Source organism: Diceros bicornis, chromosome 9, assembly GCF_020826845.1.
Source record: "Diceros bicornis minor isolate mBicDic1 chromosome 9, mDicBic1.mat.cur, whole genome shotgun sequence".
NCBI lineage: Eukaryota > Metazoa > Chordata > Mammalia > Perissodactyla > Rhinocerotidae > Diceros > Diceros bicornis.
Genome location: NC_080748.1, coordinates 57267605 through 57275015, shown reverse-complemented (window position 1 = coordinate 57275015; position 7411 = coordinate 57267605).

The following is a 7411-nucleotide window of genomic DNA, read 5'->3' as shown; positions in this document are numbered from 1 at the left end:
GGGTCACTAATATGTTCACGGTTTGCTAAAATATTTTTTATTCCTATTTAAATTTTAGCTCATTTTTGTTACCATGTACTGAGTTTTGTTTCTTCTACTTCATTTACATCCTAACACCCTTTCCTTCTCTGTGTCAGAACTGTGGTCTGTAATCATCTTGCTGAATTTTGAAACTGCACACAAAGAGGACATACATGCACTATTTATAATAAAATTGTGTTCAGTAACTTTTCTAAAGATGTTTGATTCAAAATTTTAACATCCTGATAAAGGTTGGTAAGAAATAAACATGATTTTTTTGGCATGATTAAAACCAATATAGGAAAAGGTGCTACTCTTTAACTTTAAAACATGTTTCCTGGTATTAAGGACTACATAACATAGCAAAGGACAAAAATAGTGTCAACATGGATGCTAAAACTTAAAATACTGATAAGTGATTTTAGCCTATTCTCTCCTTTATACATTGCTAATATGGGCGCATGTTCAAACAGCTTTTAGTACTGACAGCATACATACGGCCAAAGGAATACAGTTTATAGCAAAATGTGCGTATGCTGTAGCTAACTTTATAAAATTGTAATATAACCATGTAAAATAATTATATATTTTGTTTTTCTGTGGTCACTTAAAGTGGCAACTACTGTAGTTGCTTATTCCTTGTTAGGTAAACAAAATCAATAAAAATTGAAATTGTTTTAAAAAAAGACCAGCTTATTTTTTACTGTGCAGGCAATAATTCATTAAATATTAATTGATTAAGTTTTTCAAGGAAATACAAATATTACAAGTGGACATTATTTATGTTAAGCATACAATTATCAAGGAAATATGAAAGTTGTTAAAATGCCAAGTTTCTGGTTTCCAGGCTGCCTTATTGTGTTGTTTTATTGTTGTAGGTAACCAAATATACATATAGAAATTCAATTTTCTGAGGTTGATTATCTGATGATAGTTTCCAATGGCCCCTTATGTCTTTCTATTTCTGGTTGCCTGCCTTTGGAGCATTTCACTTTTTAATCATTATTGCACAATAGGTCAAATGTGAAAGATTGAAATGAGATTTTGGGATCACTCTCTTCATTTTACAAGCTTCTTTTGAGTGTTTACTATGTGCAAGGTGAGATGAAATTAATAAAATGCAAGGTTCCTACTAGATAGGAGACAGAAATGATAACAAAATTTAATATAAAGCAACATAAAATGAGCAATAAATAAATGCACACTGATTGCTCTCGAAGTTTACATGTCTGTGTCTCTTAGCACATATTCCCTTTCTTCCTCTGACAAAAAATAATCAAGAATTAGCAATTATTCTTTTCCCATATAATTATATTAAACTTAGTCTAGTGTTCTAGAGGTTTCTATGAGATATCCCTCACCTTTGCTGGATTTTAGCTGCCTAATCTCGGCTGAGCATTTCAAGACATAGGTGTTCTGAATTCCAGGGGCTATGTGAGAAGTCCAGAAAAGGAAAACATAGGCAGTACCCTCTTTAAGGAGTCACCAAAAAGAGCCTACTACCTTCTCTTGAACAGTTAGTTGTCAAGTTACAATAATAATAACAATGCCCACACAATTCATTATAGTAAAAGTAGGTAAAATAATTTATATTCTTTGAAGAAAACCAAAAGATGTGGCAGCCCTAAGATGGAAATGTCCAGAAATCCAAATAGTACAGAAGCCAAGCTTGTGAAGAGCAATGACTCTGGACAGACTCGCTGTCAGTCGTTAGTCAGCCACAGAAGCGACAACATTAAATAATCAACAAATCTAATGAGCATACCCAAATTGGAAAATCCCACTGGACGTTTCCAGGATTCAAGGACCACTTGAGCAGAGGGAGTAACCCCATCATGTTGGGAAGGCAGCATGTGTAATGGAAAAAGCACCAAAAGTCAAAAGAAAGTGATATCCTTGATTGTTTTGGAAATATGGTTGACCTCAAACAAGTCAGTTAACACCCAAAAGCCTCAGTTTAATTATCTATAAAATAGAGATAGTAATATTCCTAGCCTAATTCTTATATTGAATGAGATTTTTAGTGTACTTACTATATAATTTTAGTGTACACTCCAAAATATAAGTATACACAAATGCAGAAGACATAGTCCCTGCCCTCCAGAAACTCACAATCTAATAGGGGAGATAGACAAATAAACAAATAAAAGCAGATGTTATAAGTACTGGAATATAGATACATACATGGTAAGAATCAGGGCATTTAGGGAAACTCATCAGAGGACGTGGTACTTGAGTTGAGCCTTAAAGGAAGTTTGCCAAGCAGACAGGAGTTAATAACATTACTGGCAAAATGACTATCTTGTGGGAAAACTGAAAGGGGCGAAACAGCATAGCCAGCTCAGGAAAAGGGCTGAACCCCAGCATGCTCGGGGAGAGGTTGTCAGAGGTGAGGCTGGAGAGAGAGGCACGTCAGACAGGGCTTTGTGTTCCAGGCAATGGGGTTTGACCTTTCCCATGGGCCAGTGCTTCTCAAATGTCTGAGGACTGCATGCCACAGACTCATCTGAGATGTTTGTTTAAAATGCAGATTCCTGGCCTCCAATTCTGACTTATATAATCAGAACTTCTGGGCCCCATAAGTGATTAGTTTAACAGACCTCAAGTAGCTCTTATGCATGTAAAATTGGGGAAGCCCTGCAGTATAGATATTTGCAAAGTACTGGGTATTTTAAACAAGATGTAACAGGATAAGTTCTGTTTTCATAAGACTGCCTTGGAAGCAGTGTGGAGCACGGATTAGAGGACTATAAGACAGAAAGCAATGAGACTGGATAAATAGCTACTGCAGCTGACAGGTGAAAGAGACGATGGTCTGAGAGAGGAAAGTGTGTGGGGATGGTAGCAATAGGTCAGGTCAGATGGAGAGGTAGAATCAACATACTGAGCACATGGATGTGGAAGGTAAAGCTCAATTAAGAGGTTTCTGGCTGGAATGACCATTAACTTAGATCAGGAATCAGCAAACTATGGCCCAAGGGCCAAATCCAGTCTACTGGCCTGTTTTTGTTAATAAAGTTTTATTGAACACAGTCACACACATTTGTTCACATATTAACTATACTTGCCTTTTAGGACAACAGCACAATTGAGTAGTTATGATAGAAACCACATGGCCCACAAAGCCTAAAATATTTACTCTTTGGCCTTTACAGAAAAAATTTCCCTACCCCTGACTTAGATAAACAATATTAAGGGAAAAGAGAGGCAGCAATTGAATTTGGAGGAGAAAAAAGAGTTCTCGGGATGGAGTGAATTCTGTTTTGGATGGAATGAGTTTAAGGTACCATGGAACATCCATGGAGAAACTTAGGTGATATATCTGGATTAAAGACAAAAATTGTTTGTCATGATTTAGAGATACTATTTAAAGAAGGGGATGAATAGGAGTGCTCAAGGAGAATCAGAAAAAGTAGGAAAAAAAAGGAAAGAAGAGATGGAAAATAAAATAACAGGAGTCACAAATGCAAGAGGAGTGGACAGAGAAGAGAAGTTCAGAAGAGACTGCAAGGAATAAGGAAGACTGGTGTCATGAAAGTCAGGGGAATGTGACACAAAAATAAAGGAGTAGGCTGAGAACCAGAGTAAGATGAGCATGGAAAAGTGACCTTTGAAACTGGCAATTCCAAAAATATCAGAGACGTCATCTAGAACAGTTTGTATGCATGCGCGCACGTGTGCGTGTGTGTGTGTGTGTGATATATAGGATGACAATATATCTCTATTTTCTCATCTCCTATTCACTCAATATATATTTTATACATATCATACATCATGTCACCTTAGCAATAGAGAAGAATTAAGCTTTTGGTTAAAGATACTGTATTAAAAATATATGCTTTTTTCCTCATCCTCCTTCCAAAACTCCACCAAAATGACAGGAAAAATAAAAATAGAAAGGTCTAAAACCACTAGGACAGAGATGAAAGAGCAGACACCAACTGATTAGAAATGTCAACAAAACTGTGTAAGATGAAAACCAGATAGATGAAGGACAACTTATTCAGATTTTAGCTTTCTCTACTAAATGCCTGCCAGGGAGGAAGGGTGACATATTTCAGAGCCAAGAAGTGACTCAGGAATTGGAGGCGGTATGTACCTTTGAAGACAAAGGACAGAAGAAACAAGGACAATAACAACAAACAAACACATAGAGATAGAGATTGGATTGGTGGTTACCAGAGGGGAAGGGGGGAGGGAGGAGGGTAAAAGAGGTGATTAGGCGCATGTGAGTGGTGATGGATGGTATTAGTCTTTGGGTGGTGAACATGATGTAATCCACACAGAAATTGAAATATAATGATGTACACCTGAAATTTATATAATGTTGTAGACCAATGTTACCTCAATTAAAAAAAAAGTAAGGCCAAAAACAAAAGAATTGATTAAAAGTCTAAGAGCTCAGACTCCAGCATCCATTTCCAGCCTGTACAACTGGTGATTGTCCCTAGTCAGCTAAAAGACAAGGTGGCTTATTTTCTGGAGAGATTGTGTCAGATTATCCATGGACTTGGTCACAATGTGGACAGCAGAAGGTAGAAATGAGGCCTCTTACCGGAATCAAAAGGATTCAGCAAAGACCTGCCTTGTAGACAAGGAGAGCTTCAGCTCTCATCCCCCGCCAGACACCCAGAAGAGTGACTAGCAGCTTTATATGTCCCAGGCGAGAGACTGAAGATCTGTTCTGAGGAAATAACCAGCTCAAGAAAAAGGAGTATCAACATTGGGGGTGAGGAGGGTTCTCACTGAAAAGGGTTTTGTGCCTGCTCCATTCTGCCCACATACATAGAATTTCCAATTTGCCTCTTAGTGCCACATTTTTAAATATGAACGAGCAGACAAAGACCAATAGACGTTTTAGAAAAACTTCTGAAGTGAAAGACAGAACCTGAAGCCAACAAAAAAGTGAGGAGACTGAAGAAACACCAAGTGCAGACAGCACAAGAAAAAATTCAACAAAATTATAATTAATTTCCCTACAACAATAAAAAACAAAAAGCAAAATAGGATACCATATGAACAAAAGGAACATTCAAAGATTGAGAAAGTGCTCCTCCAAATGAAAATATGTTAAAAAAAATAAAACAAAATACAATAAAAGACTTTCAAAGGTGAAGTTGAGGAAAAGTAGAACGTAAAGCTACTCGACCAAAGTGCGGTTAAGCAAAACGGAGGAAGGAAATTAAGGAATCCAGGAAACAGGTGACTCCAACACAGGAAAGACTCACAAACTATTCCCAAGATGACTGAGGGGGAAAAAAATACCGGTTAACCTGTCTCTGACGCAATCAGTCTGGTTAGGAGCCGAAGAGCAAAGGAAGGATATGGCAAAAAAAATAGAACAGAGAGAGTGCCTGTTATATCTGGTCTTATTTATAGGAGTTGGTAATTCTATGAAAGCATCTGAGGATCAATGAATGAGAGTTACATAGAAAGTGTAAGCAAACAAATAGTAATTACGCAATTATTAATCTCTAAAATGACATACAGTCATAGCTACATGACTTGGATATAAGAAAATCTACATTGTCAACGTAAATACTGAAGATTGTTTTAAATAATATTGTGATATATATAAAATTGTGATATAAATAAATCAGAAGAAAAAGGGGGAGAAAATTTTGTGTGATGGTTATGGTACAAGAAAGCTAAATCTTAATATTCTGTGGTAAAAATCTAACATCCACTTTGGAAAATAATTGGGGACTATCTAGGAAAGTTGAAGATATGCTTATCCTATGACTAAAATTTCTACTCATAGAGGCCAGCCTGGTGGCATAGTGGTTAAGTTTGCACTCTCCGCTTCAGTGGCCCGGGGTTCACGGGTTCAGATCCCAGGCACGGACCTACACACCGCTTGTCAGGCCCATGCTGTGGCAGCATCCCGCATATAAAGTAGAAGAAGATGGGCACAGATGTTAGCCCAGGGCCAATCTTCCTCAGCAAAAAGAGGAGGATTGGCATTGGATGTTAGCTCAGGGCTAATCTTCCTCACCAATAAACAATTTCTGCTTGTACAGAAACTGCTATGTGACCAAGATCAGATACCAGAATGTTCATAGAAGTATTATTTGTTTCAGCCAAAAATAGAAAAACTCAAACTCCAACAGCAGTAGTTTCAATAGCTAAATTTTGCAGCATATCTATACAATGGAATGTTCTGCCACAGGTTTCTCAACCTCAGCACTACTGATATTTAGGCCAGAAGATTCTTTATTGTAGGGGCTGTCCTGTGCATGGCAGCATTCCTAGCCCCAACTCCCTAGATATCAGTGGCATCCCCCATCAGTTGTGACAACCAAAATGTCTCCAGACATTGCCAAATGTCCCCTGGGGGCAAAATTGCCCCCTGTTGAGAACTACTGCACTATCAGTTAGTCTGACTCCATTAATACAAAGGTCAAAATCTAGCAACACCAAGCTATATTTTACAGAGATGCATACACAGATGACAAAATAAAGGAAAGCATGAAAATTATTATAGGAGTAAGAACAGTTGTTATTCTTGGAAGATAGGAGATGATTGTTATTTGGAAGAGATATATGGGGATCCTCTGGCTTTGGAGAGATGTTTCTTATTTATTATATTGTTAATTTATAGTTATTTTGTATATAAACATATATATTAATATATAATTTAGTTATATGTAATATGGTTATATATACTAAATATGTAACTATATTATATACAAATATATTTACTTAATATATAACTATAACATATATTATACATTATTTCATATATTACATATGTATTATATAAAACTACATACAATATATACATGTATATTACATATATATTATATAAAATATGATATACTTTATAGACTATTAAATGTTTATTATTTCTTTAAGTATACGTCTTATGCCCTCTTCTGTATATGTGTTGCATTTCACAATTTAAGAAGAAAAAACAGAAAGAATATAGATAACATCTAATTGAAAAATCAAGAAATAGCAGTAAAAGTGTGTTATTTAGAAATATGAAGGCAAAAGCCTGAAAAATCCAGGGAAAAAAGTTATTATTGTAGGAGCGTGGAATTCACCACAGCAAAGGATTTCAGGGAGACGCTGGAAGCTGCTATTATTCATTATAAGCCTTGTTACAGTAAACTAGGTACATGTATAGTTAAATAAATATAAAAATTAATTTTTAAAAATGAAACAGTGATAGAACGAGGCGTGTGGACACATTTCCTGGATCATAAGCTATATATATTCAATATAATAAGCAGGCAAATTCAAATTCCTTATTAAATTAATTCTTGAAAGTTTAAACTTTTTGGCAAATCGAAGAAAACGGCAGGGGGTAGGGAGAAAACAATGATGGGTAATTGAAAGTAAGTTTTATTTCAATACACTGTAGGTGGGACTAGAAAAATTATTTTTT